The sequence below is a fragment of the Salmo salar genome, chromosome ssa10 (assembly GCF_905237065.1).
Source record: "Salmo salar chromosome ssa10, Ssal_v3.1, whole genome shotgun sequence".
Classification (NCBI taxonomy): Eukaryota; Metazoa; Chordata; class Actinopteri; order Salmoniformes; family Salmonidae; genus Salmo; species Salmo salar.
The window spans coordinates 4,477,548-4,499,700 of NC_059451.1; the positions used below are offsets into that span (position 1 = coordinate 4,477,548).

The 22,153-nt window shown below is 43.2% G+C and overlaps 1 protein-coding gene across 12 annotated transcripts in view; it reads right to left on the reverse strand.

Moving 5' to 3' along the window:
* LOC106613452 (ephrin type-B receptor 3) overlaps window positions 1-22,153 on the reverse strand; it is a 119,137-nt gene that overhangs the window by 58,001 nt on the left and 38,983 nt on the right. The window contains exon 2 of one of the 12 annotated variants that reach the window (XM_045687254.1): window positions 19,973-20,012. The exons of the other annotated variants lie outside the window; for them this stretch is intronic. The gene's annotated coding sequence lies outside the window, so the exon portion shown is untranslated. The remainder of the gene's footprint in view (window positions 1-19,972; window positions 20,013-22,153) is intronic. 12 annotated transcript variants of the gene reach the window in all.

Here is a 22,153-nt window from a genome sequence, read left to right on the forward strand (position 1 = left end):
ACACACACCACACACACACTTTGTGGTAACAAGTTATAAAACTCAAGATGTATTTATTTATTTAACCTTTATTTAACTAGGCAAGTCAGTTAAGAACACAGTCCCGTGTGGCTCAGTTGGTAGAGCCTGGTGTTTGCAACGCCAGGGTTGTGGGTTCGATTCCCACGGGGGACCAGTACGGAGAGAAAAATGTATCAAATGTATCACATGTATGCATTCACTACTGTAAGTCACTCTGGATAAGAGCGTTTGCTAAATGACTAAAATGTAACAGATTCTTATTTACGATGGTCTACACCGGCCAAACCTTAACCTGGATGACGCTGGGCCAATTGTGCGCCGCCCTATGGGACTCCCAATCACGGCCGGTTGTGATATGCCTCTAGCACTGAGATGCAGTGCCTTAGACCCCTGTGCCACTCAGGAGCCCCAGATACTGTATATAACTTCAATAGAAGGCATGGATAAGGGTGTCATAAACCCCCCAGTAGCACAAAAGAAAATATCTTCACCCAGAAGAAAGCTCAATACACTTAAATTTCCCTCGCTTTTTAAAAACCAGCCAATCTCCTTTCACTCTTTTCTCTTTCTCCCTCTCTCTCTCTGTCCTCCTACTGTTCCCTCTTTCCATTGCCTAGGCAAACAGTCTCGCTGTGTGAGAGAGAGAGAAGAGTGTGGGGAGGGGAACACTATAAATTAACTATTTTACTACCTGGCACTTGGGAAGCAGTACTAAGCAACTGCATGTGTTATTATCCTACCACTCTGCTGTTCTACAAGACAGTAAAGATCATGGAATGGTGCAATACCAAAAGTGAGCCAATGTTTGCATTGGCATAAAATGGAAAGATGTACAGTACCTTTTTTCCACAAAGGCCTTCCTTTTCCTTGAGAGCTTTTTTTCTCTCTCTCTATGCTCCCTCTCCTCTCTCTCTCTCAATTCAATTCCATTTAAATTCTTATTGATTTATTGGCATGGGAAACTTATGTGTACATTGCCAAAGCAAGTGAAATAGATAAAAAAACTAAAGTGAAATAAACAATATAAAATGAACATTACACCCACAAAAGTTCCAGAGGAATAGAGACATTTCAAATGTCATATTATGGCTATATACAGTGTTGTAACGATGTGCAAATACTTACAGTACAAAAGGGAAAATAGATAAACATAAATATGGGTTGTATTTACAATGATGTGTGTTCTTCACTGTTTGCCCTTTTCTTGTGGCAACAGGTCACACATCTTGCTGCTGTGATGACACACTGTGGTATTTCACCCAATGGATATGGGAGTTTATCAAAATTGGATTTGTTTTTTAATTCTATGTGGGTCTGTGTAATCTGAGGGAAATATGTGTCTCTAATATGGTCATACATTTGGCAGGAGGTTAGGAAGTGCAGCTCAGTTTACACCTCATTTTGTGGGTAGAGTGCACATAGCCTGTCTTCTCTTGTGAACCAGTTCTGCCTACGGCGGCCTCTCTCAATAGCAAGGCTATGCTCACTGAGTCTGCACATTGTCAAAGTTTTCCTTAATTTTGGGTCCGTCACAGTGGTCAGGTGTGCTCTCTGTTTAGGGCCAAATAACATTTTGGTTCGCTCAGTTTTTTTGTTAATTCTTTCCAATGTGTCAAGTAATTATCTTTTTGTTTTCTCATAATTTTGTTGGTTCTAATTGTATTGCTGTCCTGGGGCTCTGTGGGGTCTGTTTGTGTTTGTGAACAGAGCCCCAGGACCAACTTGACGCTTCTCCAGGTTCATCTCTCTGTAGGTGAGGGTTTTGTTATGGAAGGTTTGGGAATCGCTTCCTTTTAGGTGGTTGTAGAATTTAACGGCTCTTTTCTGTATTTTGATAATTAGCGGGTATCGGCCTAATTCTGCTCTGCATGCATTATTTGGTGTTTTACGTTGAGGATATTTTTGCAGAATTCTGCATGCAGTCTCAATTTGGTGTTTGTCCCATTTTGTGAATTCTTGGTACGTGAGCGGACCCCAGACATGACAACCATAAAGGGCAATGGGTTCTATAATTGATTGAAGTATTTTTTGCCAAATTGAAATTGGTATGTTGAATTTTATGTTCCATTTGATGGTGTAGAAGGCCCTTCTTGCCTTGTCTTTCAGATAGTTCACAGCTTTCTGGAAGTTACGTGTGGCGCTGATGTTTAGGCTGAGGTATGTATAGTTTTCTGTGTGCTCTTGGGCAACAGTGTCTATGGAATTTGTATTTGTATTTGAGGTCCAGGCAACTGGACCTTTTTTGGAACACCATTATTTTTGTCTTACTGAGATTTACTGTCAGGGCCCAGGTCTGACAATACATCTCAGTAAGACACAAATAAAAAGATCTAGGTGCTGCTGTAGGCCCTCCTTGGCTGGGGACAGAAGCACCAGATCATCAGCAAACAGTAGACATTTGACTTCAGATTCTAGTAGGTTGAGGCCGGGTGCTGTAGACTGTTCTAGTGCCCTCGCCAATTCGTTCTCTCTTTCTCTCTCTCTTTCAGTCTGTTTCAAGTGTTCCAGGTGAATTGACAGAACATTTGACATGAAAAAGGGAGCTGCATGTAATCTCCTTTTCCGGCTGCAAATTCCTGCGTTGAAATACTTATGCTGACAAACGCAGATATTCTCAACCGCATCAAACTCAAAGACCTCTTTCTGTCAGTCAGACTAGCTTTGTAGCATCTCTTTCTTTTGCAGAAACGTCCCATTTATGTCACCCTGTTAGGTTTGAGTGATAGCATCTGAGAGAAAGTGTCAGTGTGTACATGATAGTATGTGTGTATCCTCTTTGCTTAAGACTTCCCCATCTGACTCACACATTACAGTGTTATTGTCAGACCACTTACAAGCAAGCAACCACACAGGGAGATGAGGTACAAAAGTATACAGTGTAAAGCTACTATAGTACCTAGTCTATTAAAACAGACCATGTACACCCTACATTACTGCTAACTTCACTGATAATGACAGTGTGCGACACAAACACAGAGAGAGACAGTGCATGGAAGGCCTGACTCAGTGTTAACTATGGAACATCCAGGAAAGGAGTGTATGCGCATGCAGTGGCCTAGTCAGTAGATTCTGCAACTGTCTGTTTTGTTTGGGCTCTCGGCCGGTGTGTAAACAGTATATACTACGACAAAGCCCCCTCATTGTGCCCAGCAATGAAGAGGCAATCCTGAAGAGGCAATGCCACAATTACCCCATCATAACACGGAACGTCATCACTCCCCAAAATCAGTAAGGGCCACAAGGCCAGCAAGAGGGCACACACCGAGTCCATCCTCACTATGGAACTGCAATGCAATCACTATGAACTCGACAGAAATGTTTTCCATACAAAATATAAGACAGAACCTAGTTTTTTTCATTCTTACTGGGCCATGGCAAAAAAAAGGATACACAGAGAGCTAACATGACTAACATGCTAGGCAAGAGAGCTTTTAAAGCCCTGACAACAAAAAAGTGTCAGACAACTCTTGAAAGAAACAAACATACACAGCTCAAAAGGTATTTTCCATCATATTTAACCTTATAAATGTCCTTTTGAAGTTTTACTATGGGACACCACAATCAGAGAGAGTAAAGCTTGAGGATGTCAGACAGAGGGTAAAACATTGATAGAGTAAAGCTATAAAAGGCGGTGTCATAAAGCAGTGTACTACATAGACTGGGGCCGTTGGCAATGGGATAGCAGCCAAACTGACATGCAAATGTATGCCTTTAAGGCTCTTATGCTTTATCCATCCATCTCTCTTTCTCTACCTCTTTCTTTATATCCCTTTATTTCTCTTTCTCTCTGTCATTGTCTCTCTCTACATCTCTTTCTCTATCTCTTTATTTACTCTCTTCATATAGTATGTGAAGCTTTAGCTCTGTTGACTGTGTAATGATGGATGGTACAGTAAGTCTGGCCAGAGGTAGATGCTTTCCAACCACCTATACTGTACTGGGATGGGCGGAAGATCCCTGAGTCATAGGGGATTGCTGAATAAAAGTGTTATTTACAATGTAGGTTAGCTCTACCCAACCTAGATCAGCACTGTGTACAGTGAGGGAGAGGTGGGGAGGAGGAGTGACACAAAAGCTATGATATAAACATGACTCACTGACCCTGGTTCATACATAGAGAATATAAACACCGTGAAACATGGATGCATGACATAGACAGACATCACACACACACACAAACACATATGCAGGCACATGTATTAACATACAGGCCGTGTACACACACACACACACACACACACACACACACACACACACACACACACACACACAAAAAGGTAGGCTGGAAGGCATGCACACACGAATGCACGCACGCACACACACACACACACACACACACACACACACACACACACACACACACACACACACACACACACACACACACACACACACATTAAAATACAGGCTGGCAGGCAGGCAGGCACACACACACACACACACACATACAGACTACCCGACAAGGCCGGCCCATATACTCTAATCCCCTAATGACAGAGCAGGCCTAATAACATCGGAGCCATTGAAACACTCATTCCTATTGAGTCCAAAAAATACACACACAGACACACACACACACACACACACACACACACACACACACACACACACACACACACACACACACACACACACACACACACAGGGTTACAAGCCTCTTCAAATATTTCTTTGTTCAAACAACCAGGCATCTCAAAAAAAGAAGAAAGGGTAAGAGGGAATGGGGGAGAGGCAAAAGCACCATTATTGACCCAGAAGAATGTGTGCTCGTTTCATAGGCCAAACCTAACTCCCAGGCTAGGAAGAGAAGACAGGTGAGGGCTTATCTAGTAGTCTGTTGCTAGTACCTACAACTTTTTTTTTTTATTTTTTTGCAAGTAGCCTCTTTTTACGGTTGACCCCTCAACAGTTCAGTTACGGGAGGAGATATTTTCTAATTTGGTAGGGAATGTCAATGGATATTTGTTGGTGTTTCAGTGACTTCCTGAATGATAAATGTTGTGTTAGCTCAGTTACACTGAAGCTAATTAGCAAATTCTCTAATTAGCACATTTTCAGCAACTACACCACAGTTTAGCCTGCCTGCAAAATTCTGATGATTTTTTTGTTGTTTTCAACAAACACCGTTGAACACACACTTCAGCGTTTCTGTCTCGAGTCCTTCTCTTTCGCCAGTTAATTATCGTTTTTCTCTCTTCTGAGCGCCTTTGTTGTGTCATTCCAGAGAAACACACCGGCGCATGGCAACTCGGCTTCAACAAAGGCCAAGCCTGCACTGTCGCCAAACACTTCAGCTCTGTTTAGCCACAAAACAGTGAAATGTGTCAACAATAACCAGAGGACCCCCAACGTTAAACGTATTAGTGCTATATTAGCCTAATTGCTTTGTAGGCTGCTTTTGTTGCTGCTGCTTTTATCAAGCCAAGAGGAGAGGGGCGCGGCAGAGAGAGGAAAATAGAGAGAGAGAGAGGAAAAATCCTATTTAAATTCGAATGGGGCAGGCAGCCTCTCTCTCTCTTTGTACCGTGGTAGAGTGCCATGATTAGGAGGGGACCCCCGTTTTGTGCTGAGCCCCCCTGCTTCGGTAATTGGTCGACGGGCTCGATGTAGGTGGCTGTGGTGTTCCCCTTGTTGCCCTCTATGGAATTCCCCAAAAGACCCCCTTCTACCCACCCCACTATTCCCCCCCAAATCACCCCACCTCCCATGACACCTCGCCCCTAGCCCCCCTACTCTCACTCTCGCCACTTGCTGTCACTCATGCCACAATGGCTGTCACAGAGCGCTTGCCTCTGTGTACTAACAGGGTTCCACTGTCAATGCTGGGCAAATGAGCTCTCTCACTGCGGGGCTACACTAATGAACACAGTCTTCAGAGAAAACAGTTTGTTGGCCCCCTCATTTACTTGGCTTATCAAATGGATTGCAGACTTAATAGTGTTAAAGGTTCCTCAGACTGTCTGCCTCATTGCTTGGTTGGCTATCCATTTTTATGCAGCGTTAAATAAATGGTGGCAGTGTGGTGACTACGATAAAATGTGATTAGTACATTTAATTTCTATGGCAGCCTAGACAGCGATGGCAACGGTAAAGTAGAAAACAGGGGATAGAAGCAAAGGCCTTCATGTTTTGTTTGTCGCGTCAAAGGGAGTGTAGGGAATGAATGGGGGTCTGAGTTCACGTAGGCATCAGAGGAGCAGTGGCCACTGGGAGTTAAAATGAAGACTGGTGATTTGATCACATTGGTGCAGTAGTCTCAGACATGGGCTTGTTCTCAAACTGAAACAGCTGAGAAGGGAAAGGGTGACTCAAGCACAATATTCCTCTGTTGGTGTGTGGATTTTTGTAGTTTGTGTGTGTGTGCGTGGGTGCTTTCAAGAGCTCATGAAGTCTGTACTAGTTCCTGTATTGCCAGTGGAATGGTCTCTTTTGTCTTTTCTGCCATTCTTTCTCTCTCTCTCTCTCTCAGCCCCCCTCCCTACACTCCCCCTATTCTTTCACTACGGCCTGTAATTAGAGAGCAGAGAGGATCTGACGAACAGGTAGCCCCTAGGGAGGCTGTCTGCAAACCAGGTGTGTGTGTGTGTGTGTGTGTGTGTGTGTGTGTGTGTGTGTGTGTGTGTGTGTGTGTGTGTGTGTGTGTGTGTGTGTGTGTGTGTGTGTGCGTGCGTGCGTGCGTGCGTGCGTGCGTGCGTGCGTGCGTGCGTGCGTGCGTGCGTGTGTGTGTGCGTGTTTGTGGGCAGTACTGCTGATGATGACGGGACTTTAATGATAGTGTTCAGGTCTTGTCTAAGGAGAGGCTAACATGTCTAAGAGAAGACTAACTGCTTTTATGGCCATGTTTCACCGTATGACGTTACGCTGTAGGGCTGCGCAAGCACACACACCCACCGAAACTCTCCCCCCTGCTCTGCGATGTAGTCATCCTCAACCCTAAACTGATTTATGACATTCAGACCATGTGATTTCAAATCATCTAGATCCGCCATGTATTGGGCTCTACTTACAGGAAATCACACATTGGCTCGGATTTCTGAGAGACTTGGGATAAAACTTTCTCTCTTAAAAAAAAAAGAGTTCTTTCCACTGGACCAGATCTTAAAAGATGAGTTCACCATTTTTTTCATCAAATTTCTATTTTGATGTAAATGGCATGTTATAGAAGGGTCCAGACACTTTTTTTGTGATTTCACTTTGTTTTGAGAAACTATTCCTACCTGCTGTAGACTTCCTCATTGCTTGATCTGCAGTTTCCCCTACCAGCTGTGCTGCTTCTCCATGTAGCTCGTGCTGCTTCTCCGTGTAGCCCGCACAGCTGGTAGGGGACACCGCTCGAGTCGCACATAATGGAATATGACGTTGTTCAATATTACTGAGTGCTTTGCCGTTTCTTAGGGACTATTTGGGTTTTTTGGAGCCTTTGTTCACGTTTTTCCATAGCCACCATACTGCAGAACGAGCAATTGCGGGTGGAGGAAGTTTCTCAAAACCAAGTAAAATTGCTAAAATATTGTCTGGACCCTTCATTAACATAACATTTACATCAAAAATAGAGATTTGGTTCAAAAATCGTGAACCAATCCTTTAAAAGGATTTCATTCCACTTTACCCAATTAAACTTCTCCTCCATTAATTTTTCTTTACTTTTTTAAACTTCTTCAGAGATAATGTTTGTCTTACTATTTCAGTCTAGTAATTGCACACATTTGCCATTTCAGCAAACATGAACACAGCGTTGTATTTTGTCTAGTCATCAATCAATCTTCAAATCGGTGTGGGAGTTGTTTTCAAGTAGTCTTCGTCTGCCAGTATGTCTGTTTGATTCTATAATCTGATATTCTCAGCGATGACTCAACTGCCTGGGTTGAAAAAACCAAGGTAGGAGTTTACCCTTGCCATAGCATCTGCATATGGAAATGGAGATCTGAGCGCTGTGTGTGTGTGTGTGTCCACAAGTGTGTGTGTTAATGTGTGGGTATCTGCAAGTGTGTATGTGTGTGTGTGTGTGTGTCTGTACAGCTGTTAGTTGAGCTAAGTATAAACTCACACTACCTTCAGGCTACGAGACCAGGATTATGATTCATATTTAAACATACAGTAACCACAACCCCTGTATTTTCATTGATTCATACTACTCCATAATTGCGACAGACAAGCTCACACACTTATTCTCAGGTACACGTTCCAAAATCCTATAAAAAGCCCTCCATGATACTGAAAATAACCACGTGCTGCACGCTCCATAATATCAAACTGGCCATTACCCAGCTTTCAATCCTGCCTATTTATACCTCTCGACTCCTCTCTACCATACCATTTTAACATCACTGACTTTGGTACCCATTCCCCACAGCCATTCTCCTACGCCAAACAACATTTCTCTCTTTAATTAACCTTTTAATACACATAGCGGCCGTCAACGCTTGGCTGTCAGGTTTGGCTGTCAGGATAGCTAGCTATAAAAGTTGTGTGGCTGTAAATGTGTGCTGTGCTCGCGAAATGTCAAGCTGTCACTTTCACTGCTTTCACTACTTTAGCCATACAGACAACCAGCTAACTAGCCACGAAATAGAGATGAGAGTAATTCATATTTATCTATTGGATTTAGGTTATGGTTTGTCATGTTTGCTAGTTACAGATATTCATAGGCTATATATTGCCTCGTTTTCCAATTATTTGACAGCTTGCTTAGCTGTCGTGTTATGGTAGAAGCCCACACAGTGGAGCTCAAATAAATATTCAGTAGCTGTGAAATTTGTTTAAATAGCCAGTTGCTTGTTTTGTCCTGTTTTTACCAGTGCTATTCATTTGGAAACTGTCCCAGCTTTGTAACTAATTATCTAACTCTGTAGTTGTCTGTCAGGCAGGAAAACGAGAGTTGAGTGTAGGCGACAACATTGTGCTTTGCTCAGCGATGCTGTCACTTGATCGTCTCACTCCCTCCCTACAAAGACAACCAGCTAACTAAGTAATCTAACCATGGGTCTTGAGGTGTGTATACCATATATAGCCTTTACAGTTATAATGTAACTCTGCTGGTCATCTATGAGCAGATTTATGAACGTCTTTCTGTGTGCTCCATGATGTCTGAATACCCATCAGTCTAACAAACATACAATACCAGTCAAAAGTTTGGACAAACCTACTCATTCAAGGGTTTTTCTTTATTTTTACTATTTTCTAATTTCTGAATAATCTGAATAATCGTGAAAACCCCAAACTATGAAATAACACATACAGTTGAAGTCGGAAGTTTACATAAACCTTAGCCTAATACATTTAAACTCAGTTTTTCACAATTCCTGACATTTAATCCTAGTAAAAATTCCCTGTCTTAGGTCAGTTAGGATCACCACTTTATTTTAAGAATGTGAAATGCCAGAATAATAGTGAGAGAATGATTTATTTCTGTTTTTATTTCTTTCATCACATTCCCAGTGGGTCAGAAGTTTACATACACTCAATTAGTATTTGGTAGCATTGCCTTTAAATTGTTTAACTTGGGTCAAACGTTTTGGGTAGCCTTCCACAAGCTTCCCACAATAAGTTGGGTGAATTTCAGCCCATTCCTCCTGACAGAGCTGGTGCAACTGAGTCAGATTTGTAGGCCTCCTTGCTCGCACACACTTTTTCAGTTCTGCCCACAAATTTTCTATGGGACTGAGGTCAGAGCTTTGTGATGGCCACTCCAATACCCTGACTTTGTTGTCCTTAAGCCATTTTGCCACAACTTTGGAGGTATGCTTGGGGTCATTGTCCACTTGGAAGACCCATTTGCGACCAAGCTTTAACTTCCTGACTGATGTCTTGAGATGTTGCTTAAATATATCCACATCATTGTCCTGCCTCATGATGCCATCTATTTTGTGAAGTGCACCAGTCCCTCCTGCAGGAAAGCACCCCCACAACATGATGCTGCCACCCCCGTGCTTCACGGTTGGGATGGTGTTCTTCGGCTTGCAAGCCTCCCCCTTTTCCTCCAAACATAACGATGGTCATTATGGCAAAACAGTTATATTTTTGTTTCATCAGACCAGAGGACATTTCTCCAAAAAGTATGATCTTTGTCCCCATGTGCAGTTGCCAACCATAGTCTGGCTTTTTTGGGGGGGTGGTTTTGGAGCAGTGGCTTCTTCCTTGCTGAGCGGCCTTTCAGGTTATGTTGATATAGGACTCGTTTTACTATGGATATAGATACTTTTGTACCTGTTTTTCCTCCTTCACAAGGTCCTTTGCTGTTGTTTTGGGATTAAGTTGCACTTCTCGCACCGAAGTCATCTCTAGGAGACAGAACGAGTCTCCTTCCTGAGAATTATGACGGCTGCATGGTCCCATGGTGTTTATACTTGCGTACTATTGTTCGTACAGATGACGTTGTACCTTCAGGCGTTTGGAAATTGCTCCCAAGGATGAACCAGACTTGTGGAGGTCTACAATTTTTTTTCTGAAGTCTTGGCTGATTTCTTTTGATTTTCACATGATGTCAAGCAAAGAGGCAGAGAGTGTGAAGGTAAGCCTTGAAATACAGGTACACCTCCAATTGACTCAAATGATGTCAATTAGCCTATCAGAATCTTCTAAAGCCATGACATCATTTTCTGGAATTTTCCAAGCTGTTTAAAGGCACAGTCAACTTAGTGTATGCAAACTTCTGACCCACTGGAATTGTGATACAGTGAATTGTAAGTGAAATAATCTGTCTGTAAACAACTGTTGGAAAAAGTACTTGTGTCATGCAGCAAGTAGATGTCCTAACCGACTTGCGAAATCTATAGTTTGTTAACAAGAAAATTGTGAAGTGGTTGAAAAATGAGTTTTAATGACTCCAACCTAAGTGATCGTAAACTTCTGACTTCAACTGTACTGTGTGTGTGTGTTTGTGTGTCTGTTTCTCTCTCTCTCTTTCTCCCTCTGTCACTCTGTTCCTCTAGGTCAGTGAAAGTGAGGGAAGTGATGTGGCCCAGCAGCAGAAGGCAGGGAGGAAGACGAGTTAGAGTTGATTGGTGGGATAGAGATGAGGAGGCAGGAGTGGAGCGAGAGGAGAGTGATCGGAACATTGAAAGGTAGTGGAGGAGGAACAGAAGAGGAAGAGGGAGAGCACACCAGTGATGGGAGCCTACGTTTCCATGGAATGTGTCTGCCCCAAGTCTTGGGCTCCCGAGTCACGCAGCGGTCTAAGGCACTGCATCTCAGTGCTTGAGGCATCACTACAGACACCCTGGTTCGATTCCAGGTTGTATCACAACCGGCCGTGTTTGTGAGTCCCTTAGGGCGGTGCACAATCGTTCCAGCGTCGTCCGGGTTTGGCCAGTGTAGGCCGTCATTGTAAATAAAAAAATTCAGATAAAAGAACAAATTCTTAAGTCTCACCTTGTACCACACAGCTTACATTGTGCAATTTGTCTGTCTCATTTGTTGAATTTGGATCTGAAAACTGCATGTACCTACATAGCTTCTCAAAGCGGTTGTGTGGCATATTGCTACCTATGTATAGTACCCTGAGGGCGGCGTCAGTAGACTAGTGTGGGGGACCCTGCAAAGGCCCCTTCCAGGAAACTGCATGCATTGGTCCCTGAAGGCATTCAAAATGCAGCTTGTGCATTCACTTTGGGATGGCTACAGTGGCAGGAAGTGGTGAGCCAAGAGTGTGGCACGAGGAGGTTTGGACCGAGTTGTCACTCAAACCACTACCTGGTGTAGTTTGAAGGGCGCAAGAGAGGGTGTGTGGTGTGCATCTGGAGTGGATGCAGGGCAGAGAGTGGGAGTTGTGTAGAAGCCCCCTTTGTGTGCTCTACATGTTCTATTCCACTTTGCTGAATGGGGCTGTGCTTCCAGAAGTCCCATGACATGTTGTAGGCTAAATGCAAACACTAAAGTGACAGTGTGAAATAAGAATTTGTCCTACAAATCTTATAGGGAAATTGTGTATTTCTTTTCGGATTGTCTCTGAACAGTAGTTATCTGTCTATCTAATACATTCATTGAATTAACTGAATTGTTGTCAACGTAGGCTACTATTTCTACATTTTGTTTGAAGCCTGGTCTGTACTACATGTTATTGAGAAAGGTTATCTAGATTTTCAAGTCTCTGAATAGCTGTTTGCATTTTTACATCATTACAGAAGTAAGTGTCGTTGTCAATCAAATAGCCTCCTTTGAATATTTCTGAATATTGTCCTCTGGTCACATTTTTGATTATTTGTTCAATATTTATAAGTATAATATATTATGCATTGTTCATTTTGAGTGCGTAATAGTGAGTGTCTTTACACAATGGAAAACACAATGAGTGTTATTCCTATTGACATGAATGTGGTGTCATATTAAAGAAGAGAAAGTTAATTTGTAATTGTCATTTGTTCTTTATTTTTGAGCTATGTCTGTATGAAAATGTTTGAGAAAAATTGCTTAATCTTGAAAATTCTAAGTAATCTACAAAACTATTTTAGAATTCTATTGGGGTCTAAAGGGTTAAATGTGTTTCCGGAAAGGGGAATAGGGTGGTGGAGTAATTTATTGGATAAGATAAGGGCGTAGTGATATGCTTTGATTTGTTTCTTTGTCTGGCCCAAACGGCTTCTGATGAATTCTCAGTAGATCTAGCTAATGAGCAAAGCTGCTCGCCGTTAACAAGCCCTGATAAGAGCCATATGAGGAAGTGTGGACAGGAATATATATGAGGCCTCAAGCCCCGGGGCTAGTTCTGTCTGTCTGTCTGTCTGTCTGTCTGTCTGTCTGTCTGTCTGTCTGTCTGTCTGTCTGTCTGTCTGTCTGTCTGTCTGTCTGTCTGTCTGTCTGTCTGTCTGTCTGTCTGTCTGTCTGTCTGTCTGTCTGTCTGTCTGCCTGCCTGCCTGCCTGCCTGCCTGCCTGCCTGTGTGTGTGTACATGGATGCATGAAATATGTGTGTGTATACATTCAACTGGCGCCTCTCTATTACAGGGATTTTAGCTTTTAAGTGTGTGGGTTACGGTTGTGCCAAACCTCAGTGACACCGTCCCGACATATTTAGATCACAAACAAACACGCAAAATGCTTTATCAACCAATATAATCCAAGAGGCAAGAATCTCCCCTTAGTTCACCTATACTCAAACCATCTCTCTCTCTCTCTCTCTCTCTCAATTCAATTCAATTCAATTCAATTCAATTCAAGGGCTTTATTGGCATGGAAAACATATGTTAACATTGCCAAAGCAAGTAAAGTAGATAACAAACAAAAGTGGAATAAACAATAAAAATTAACAGTAAATATTACACTCACAGAAGTTCCAAAAGAATAAAGACATTTCAAGTGTCATATTATGTCTATATACAGTGTTGTAACGATGTGCAAATAGTTACAGTACAAAAGGGAAAATAAATAAACATAAATATGGGTTGTATTTACAATGGTGTTTATTCTTCACTGGTTGCCCTTTTCTTGTGGCAACAGGTCACACATCTTGCTGCTGTGAAGGCACACTGTGGTATTTCACCCAGTGGATATAGGAATTTATCAAAATTGGGTTTGTTTTCGAATTCTTTGTGGATCTGTGGGAAATATGTATCTCTAATATGGTCACATCTCTCTCTCTCATATATATATATATATATATATATATACACTGCTCAAAAAAATAAAGGGAACACTTAAACAACACAATGTAACTACAAGTCAATCACACTTCTGTGAAATCAAACTGTCCACTTAGGAAGCAACACTGATTGACAATAAATTTCACATGCTGTTGTGCAAATGGAATAGACAACAGGTGGAAATTATAGGCAATAAGCAAGACACCCCAAATAAAGGAGTGGTTCAGCAGGTGGTGACCACAGACCACTTCTCAGTTCCTATGCTTCCTGGCTGATGTTTTGGTCACTTTTGAATGCTGGCGGTGCTTTCACTCTGGTAGTAGCATGAGACGGAGTCTACAACCCACACAAGTGCCTCAGGTAGTGCAGCTCATCCAGGATGGCACATCAATGCGAGCTGTGGCAAGAAGGTTTGCTGTGTCTGTCAGCATAGTGTCCAGAGCATGAAGGCGCTACCAGGAGACAGGCCAGTACATCAGGAGACAAGGAGGAGGCCATAGGAGGGCAACAATCCAGCAGCAGGACCGCTACCTCCGCCTTTGTGCAAAGAGGAGCAGGAGGAGCACTGCCAGAGCCCTGCAAAATGACCTCCAGCAGACCACAAATGTGCATGTGTCTGCTCAAACGGTCAGAAACAGACTCCATGAGGGTGGTATGAGGGCCCGACGTCCACAGGTGGGGGTTGTGCTTACAGCCCAACACCGTGCAGGACGTTTGGCATTTGCCAGAGAACACCAAGATTGGCAAATTTGCCACTGGCGCCCTGTGCTCTTCACAGATGAAAGCAGGTTCACACTGAGCACATGACAGACGTGACAGAGTCTGGAGACGCCGTGGAGAATGTTCTGCTGCCTGCAACATCCTCCAGCATGACCGGTTTAGCAGTGGGTCAGTCATGGTGTGGGGTGGCATTTCTTTGGGGGGCCGCACAGGCCTCCATGTGCTCACCAGAGGTAGCCTGACTGCCATTAGGTACTGAGATGAGATCCTCAGACCCCTTGTGAGACCATATGCTGGTGCGGTTAGCCCTGGGTTCCTCCTAATGCAAGACAATGCTTGACCTCATGTGGCTGGAGTGTGTCAGCAGTTCCTGCAAGAGGAAGACATTGATGCTATGGACTGGTCCGCCCGTTCCCCAGACCTGAATCCAATTGAGCACATCTGGGACATCATGTCTCGCTCCATCCACCAACGCCAGGTTGCACCACAGACTGTCCAGGAGTTGGCGGATGCTTTAGTCCAGGTCTGGGAGGAGATCCCTCAGGAGACCATCCGCCACCTCATCAGGAGCATGCCCAGGCATTGTAGGGAGGTCATACAGGTACATGGAGGCCACACACTTTAATTTTGAGTGTGACTCCAAATCCAGACCTCCATGGGTTGATAAATTGGATTTCCATTGATTATTTTTGTGTGATTTTGTTGTCAGCACATTCAACTATGTAAAGAAAAAAGTATTTAATAAGATTATTTCTTTCATTCAGATCTAGGATGTGTTGTTGAGGTGTTCCCTTTATTTTTTTGAGCAGTGTATATTTATATATATATATATAGTATATATATTTATCACTAAGCTGAATAGGCCTATGTGACAGAGCTTGATATGTGGCCATTGCACATTTTAAAACCGCTACATGAGCCCATAAAGCCACACATTGCATATAAAGCTGCATTCAATGTATTGCCATATACTTTCCCAGTGTTGGGTGTGGCTGTGAAAAAACACATTAAAGGCATTTAGTTTACTAATGCTGTTTACAAGTCTCTCTAGATGGGAGAATGTGAGAGAGAAAAAATGGGAAAGAAGAAGGGAGCCAAGAGAAAGAGGAGGAGGTGGAGATTGAGAGAAAAATACAAAAACAAGGCACCAGAATACTCAGAGAGAGAGAGAGAGAGAGAGAGACTCCCCTATCTCTGTGTTCCTTTCATTACAACAGCGGAGGTTGGTGGCGAGGTGGCCTTGAGTGTTAGTGTTTAAGATTCTCTCCGATCGGTGTGGACTCCTACTGCAGTCTGCAGGAGCCCAGAGAACCATCTCCCTCTCCTCTTCGATCTTCTCCTAGATTGCTCTCTGCTTATGCGGTGCGCTGCAGCTAGCGACTGGAACGAGCTGCAAAATTCAAAGGGGGGCTCCCGAGTGGCGCAGCGGTCTAAGGCACTGCATCTCAGAGCCAGAGGCGTCACTACAGACCCTGGTTTGATTCCAGGCTGTATCATAACCGGCTGTGAGTCCCATTGGCCCAGCATCGTCCGGGTTAGGGTTTGACCGGGTTAGGCCATCATTGTAAATAAGAATTTGTTCTTAACTGACTTGGCTAAATAAATAAAGGTTAAATAAATAAAAATAAATAAAAAAATCAATCATGGACACTCTTACTGACACTTGTGGCTGCTTCGCGTGATGTACAGTGAGGGGAAAAAGTATTTGATCCCCTGCTGATTTTGTATGTTTGCCCACTGACAAAGAAATTATCAGTCTATAATTTTAATGGTAGGTTTATTTCAACAGTAAGAGACAGAATAACAACAACAAAAAATCCAGAAAAACGCATGTCAAAAATGTTAGAAAATTATTTGCATTTTAATGAGGGAAATAAGTATTTGACCCCTCTGCAAAACATGACTTAGTACTTGGTGGCAAAACCCTTGTTGGCAACACCCTTGTTGGCAATCACAGAGGTCAGAAGTTTCTTGTAGTTGGCCACCAGGTTTGCACACATCTCAGGAGGGATTTTGTCCCACTCCTCTTTGCAGATCTTCTCCAAGTCATTAAGGTTTCGAGGCTGACGTTTGGCAACTCGAACCTTCAGCTCCCTCCACAGATTTTCTATGGGATTATGGTCTGGAGACTGGCTAGGCCACTCCAGGACCTTAATGTGCTTCTTCTTGAGCTACTCCTTTGTTGCCTTGGCCGTGTGTTTTGGGTCATTGTCATGCTGGAATACCCATCCACGACCGATTTTCAATGCCCTGGCTGAGGGAAGGAGGTTCTCACCCAAGATTTGACGGTACATGGCCCCGCTGTGAAGTTGTCCTGTCCCCTTAACAGAAAAACAACCACAAAGCATAATGTTTCCACCTCCATGTTTGACAGTGGGGATGGTGTTCTTGGGGTCATAGGCAGCATTCCTCCTCCTCCAAACACGGCGAGTTGAGTTGATGCCAAAGAGCTCCATTTTGGTCTCATCTGACCACAACACTTTCATCCTCTGAATCATTCAGATGTTCATTGGCAAACTTCAGACGGGCATGTATATGTGCTTTCTTGAGCAGGGGGACCTTGCGGGCGCTGCAGGATTTCAGTCCTTCACAGCGTAGTGTGTTAGCAATTGTTTTCTTGGTGACTATGGTCCCAGCTGCCTTGAGATCATTGACAAGATCCTACTTGTAGTTCTGGGCTGATTCCTCACCGTTCTCATGATCATTGCAACTCCACGAGGTGAGATCTTGCATGGATCCCCAGGCTGAGGGATATTGACAGTTCTTTTGTGTTTCTTCCATTTGCGAATAATCGCACCAACTGTTGTCACCTTCTCACCAAGCTGCTTGGCGATGGTCTTGTAGCCCATTCCAGCCTTGTGTAGGTCTACAATCTTGTCCCTGACATTCTTGGAGAGCTCTTTGGTCTTGGCCATGGTGGAGAGTTTGGAATCTGATGGATTGATTGCTTCTGTGGACAGGTATCTTTTATACAGGTAACAAACTGAGGTTAGGAGCACTCCCTTTAAGAGTGCGCTCCTAATCTCAGCTCGTTACCTGTATAAAAGACACCTGGGAGCCAGAAATCTTTCTGATTGAGAGGGGGTCAAATACTTATTTCCCTCATTAAAATGCAAATCAATCTATAAAATTTTTGACATGCGTTTTTCTGGATTTTTTGTTGTTATTCTGTCTCTCACTGTTCAAATAAACCTACCATTAAAATTATAGACTGATCCTTTCTTTGTCAGTGGGCAAACGTACAAAATCAGCAGGGGATCAAATACTTTTTTCCCCCACTGTATACTTGTCTGTATGTTCTTGTGCTGTTGTCTGTGCCCAATAATGTTTGTAGCATGTTTTGCTACCATGTGCTGCTGCCATGTTGCGTTGCTACCATGTTGTTATCATGTTGTGTTGCTACCATGCTGTGTTGTCACGTGTTGCTGCCATGCTGTGTTGGTGTCTTAGGTCTCTCTGTATGTAGTGTTGTGGTGTTTCACTTGTCATCATGTGTGTTATGTCCTACATTTTTAATTCCAGCCCCCGTCCCCACTAGAAGCCTTTTGGTAGACCGTCATTGTAAATTAGCATTTGTTCTTGACTGAATAAATAAATAAAGGTTAAAGGTTAAATAAAAAAAACTCTGCTTACCCGGCAAAACATTCATTATATTGACTACAGCAGCAGTATTAACAGTTAGCCCGGATGGGTCCCAGACAAAATATATGAAAATATGATAGCAGATTGCACCACAGCTATCCTAGGGGAATGGGGAACACAGACTCTCTGTGTGGTTGCATTGCCCGTGGCTTGTCTCCCTCTTAAATCAATTCAAATCAAATGTTATTGGTCAAATGTACATATTTAGCTGATGTTATTGCGGGTGTAGCAAAATGCTTGTGTTCCTAGCTCCAAAAGTGCAGTAAAATTTAAAAATTCACAACAATAGACACAAATGCAAAAGTAAAATAATGAAATTAAGAAATATATAAATATTAGGACGAACAATGTCAGAGTGGCATAGAGTAACTTACAGTAGAATAGAATACAGTATATACATATGAAATGAGTAAAGCAGTATGTAAACATTATTAAAGTGACTAGTGTTCCATTATTAAAGTGACCAGTGATTCCATGTCTATGTATATAGGACAACAGCCTCTAAGGTGCAGGTTTGAGTTACCGGGTGGTAGCCGGCTAGTGATGGCTATTTAACAATCTGATGGCCTTGAGATAGAAGCTGTTTATCAGTCTCTCGGTCACAGCTTTGATGCACCTGTACTGACCTCGCCTTCTGGATGATAGCGGGGTGAACAAGCCATGGCTCGGGTGGTTGGTGTATTTGATGATCTTTATGGCCTTCCTGTGACATCGGGTGCTGTAGGTGTCCTGGAGGGCAGGCAGTGTGCTCCCGGTGATGCGTTGGGCAGACCACACCACCCTCTGGAGAGCCCTGCGGTTGCGGGCGGTGCAGTTGCCATACCAGACGGTGATGCAGCCTGACAGGATGCTCTCAATTATGCATCTGTAAAAGTTTGTGAGGGTCTTATGGGCGAAGACAATTTTCTTCAGCCTCCTGATGTTGAAGAGTTGCTGTTGCGCCTTTTTCACCACGTTGTCTGTATGGGTGGACCATTTCAGATCGTCAGTGATGTCTACGCTGAAAAACTTGAAGCTTTCTCTCTCATATGTATGGCAGTCCCTCAAGAACACACTCATGCAGACACTGGACATGCATGCACACACACATACCATCCTTCTGCTTGCGCAGGGAGAACTTGGGACATAGTCTGACATGCACTGTCTGTGAAGGTTACTTCCCATGCTAATGCGAGGTTCCACCTGGTTTGTGAGTCAGCAACTTGCACAACAAACAGTGTGCTGCTATCACATGAGAATGTGAACCACCGTGCACATACACACTCGTACCCACACATAGATGACGGCCATCCCTGATACAGTACATGCCCCAATTTATACACGCTCGCACACAGTCAAACACACAAACACACATACAAACACACACCGATACCGGCTTGTCCACACAATGACAAAATCCTGCTTGTCCTCTGTGTAGCTTAACACAGAAAATTCCGGAAGCCGGTCCGGGTATAAAAGAAAAGCAGTGAGTCTGAATGGGGACTGACTCTAAATTAAAAAGAGGGCTTAACTTCCAGCTTAACTGTTCTGTATGAATAGATATCTATTCTTTCTTTATAACTGCCGTTATGAGTATCAGCTTTTGATATAGCCATCATGCCAACATATCGGATTGTCTTACAGTCTTTACAGTCCCCTTGTAAAGTACTGTGTAATGATTGTGTTCAATCTAATTAGCGATCGCTGCTTCAACATTTCTTTGAACAGCTGGTTGTCTGCAGTGGACAGCCGTGATGTGGTGGTTGCACATTTTCCACATACCAGTGGCTTTCAATTACTTTATAATGGTCGAAAATATACCATGGACAGTTCAAAACCCTTGAGGTTTTAACATGTTTTTATTTAATTTTTCCTCTGGTTTGGCGTCCCTCTTGAGTAACATAAACAAAACAAGAAAAGACCAGAATGTGAAATGCATGGGCTCTCAAGCTTTTAAGGAGGAACTATGAGACTATCCGAGCAACTGAAGTTGATTTATTAAGACGTGCCAGCAAATGTTTGAGTCAATTCTCACCCGTGAACGATGTTAATTTCCGAGGTATGTCCTCATGTACCTGGGATAGGGAAGAAGAAAAAATCAATCCTAATAGGTCCAGCTTTACCACAGTGTAATAGATGAGTAATTATACATGTTTTTTCCTCTGTATTTCTATCCCTTTCTTTTTCAAACAGGCTGCTAAGGAGCTCCAGGGGAGGCGATAGCCTCGGTGTGAGCTAGCTAGCCAGAGCTCGACAGGCGGTTCTCACATTAAGATCATTAAAGAAAGAAAGAAAGAAAGAAAGAAAGAAAGAAAGAAAGAAAGAAAGAAAGAAAGAAAGAAAGAAAGAAAGAAAGAAAGAAAGAAAGAAAGAAAGAAAGAAAGAAAGAAAGAAAGAAAGAAAGAAAGAAAGAAAGAAAGAAAGAAAGAAAGAAAGAAAGAAGGGAGACAGAGAGAGAGAGAAAATCAGCCAGGTTTTAGGCTCACGCATTGCAAGAGAGTCACTCAGTCACAGAACAGAAGTCCCTTCTCGGGTGCAACATTTATAGAATTAAATGTGAGAGAGGGCTCGTGTTTACCTGCTCACTCATTACCCATTCAGGTCAGGAGCACAAAAGCAAGGTTAGGGCAGTTAGAGGAAGGAACGCAGCCAGCCGGGTCAAGGCTTTAGGGCTGTGTTGCTGGCTGCTGACACATGCTCTGAAACACACGCACACACATACATTCACACCTATGTGCACGCATACACACAGTCGGCTAAGGAGGCTGACACGCACAGGCAGGCACACACATACACACAGGTAACCATACACACACACACATTTAGAGGCATACACCACATGCTCTACAGAATTTGTGTTACAGACACATGACACGCACACAACTTGGTTTGATTAAACAAACCTAAGCAGGGTTCCTGGCATCTCCTTTCCTCTTATCCCTTTCTGCCTCTCCCTCCTTCCCTCTCCTTCACGCATGGCATCTCTCTCTCTCTCTCTCTCTCTCTCTCTCTCTCTCTCTCTCTCTCTCTCTCTCTCTCTCTCTCTCTCTCTCTCTCTCTCTCTCTCTCTCTCTCTCTCTCTCTCTCTCTCTCTCTCTCTCTCTCTCTCTCTCTCTCTCTCTCTCTCTCTCTCTCTCTCTCTCTCTCTCTCTCTCTCTCTCTCTCTCTCTCTCTCTCTCTCTCTCTCTCTCTCTCTCTCTCTCTCTCTCTCTCTCTCTCTCTATATACTTAATGGCCTATGATGACAAACAGCTGCGGGTTAATTATGAGGGATTTATATATTTATTTCCTCCTTTTTGAGGACTTTTCGTTGGCCAAAAAAATGTATTTGCCATTTGGCGTCATTAACTTTCAGAGGAGGGAAGATCATTATTATTTATGGTTATTTTGTTTTTCTTCTCCCAAATGGCTCTGCGAGATAAATCACGTTGATTTGTTTCTAGCACTCCCCAGCGTTACTTTTAGGAGATCTTGTCTGCTCTATTCCTAATCGCCACTCAGTTAATTAATCTCACACTTGGCTGCTATAATAACTTGACTCGTTAGACCTTTCCGAATGGGCTTTGCCTCTTTAGCTCTGAGGCCCATCGCTAAAGTGCCAGAAACCCAGAGAGGGAGAGAGGGACAAGGAGAAAGAGGGAAAGAGAAAGACAAAGAGAGGGAGAGAGATAGAGAGAGATAATGAGAGGAACATGGAGAGAGGGGGGGCAGGGAGAGAGAGAGAACGAACCATACCATGTACATTTGTGCCCAACCTTCCAAGATGACTTTGCAGTGCAGTTTTGCCATACCTGAGTCCCCTATCCCAGATCCCAGAACTGTGTTTTCAGTCTCTACTCTCTATCTGGTCTGGGCCTCCTTTACAGAGCCTTCATTGTGTTAAGATCATCATTAGAACCATCTTACAATGTATTTTCATTAGTAACGTGGCTCCTAAAAACCTTTGCACATCTACGAGTGATCCAGACCACTCGTAGAGCAGCCAAAGTGCATTGTTAGATGCTTTTTTGCCCTTCCACGTCACTTACTTCAGAGAAAATCGCCATTAAAAATAGAATCAAGATATTCAGGCTAGGTGTCTCTCTGACTGTGACCTCCGATAACTACAAATACAAATTTGCCAAAGTATTTCCAATTGTTTCAAACAATTAAAGGACACAATTATGCTTCAAATGAAAATGTTGATGACTGCATTAAAAGATACATAGGCTGCATG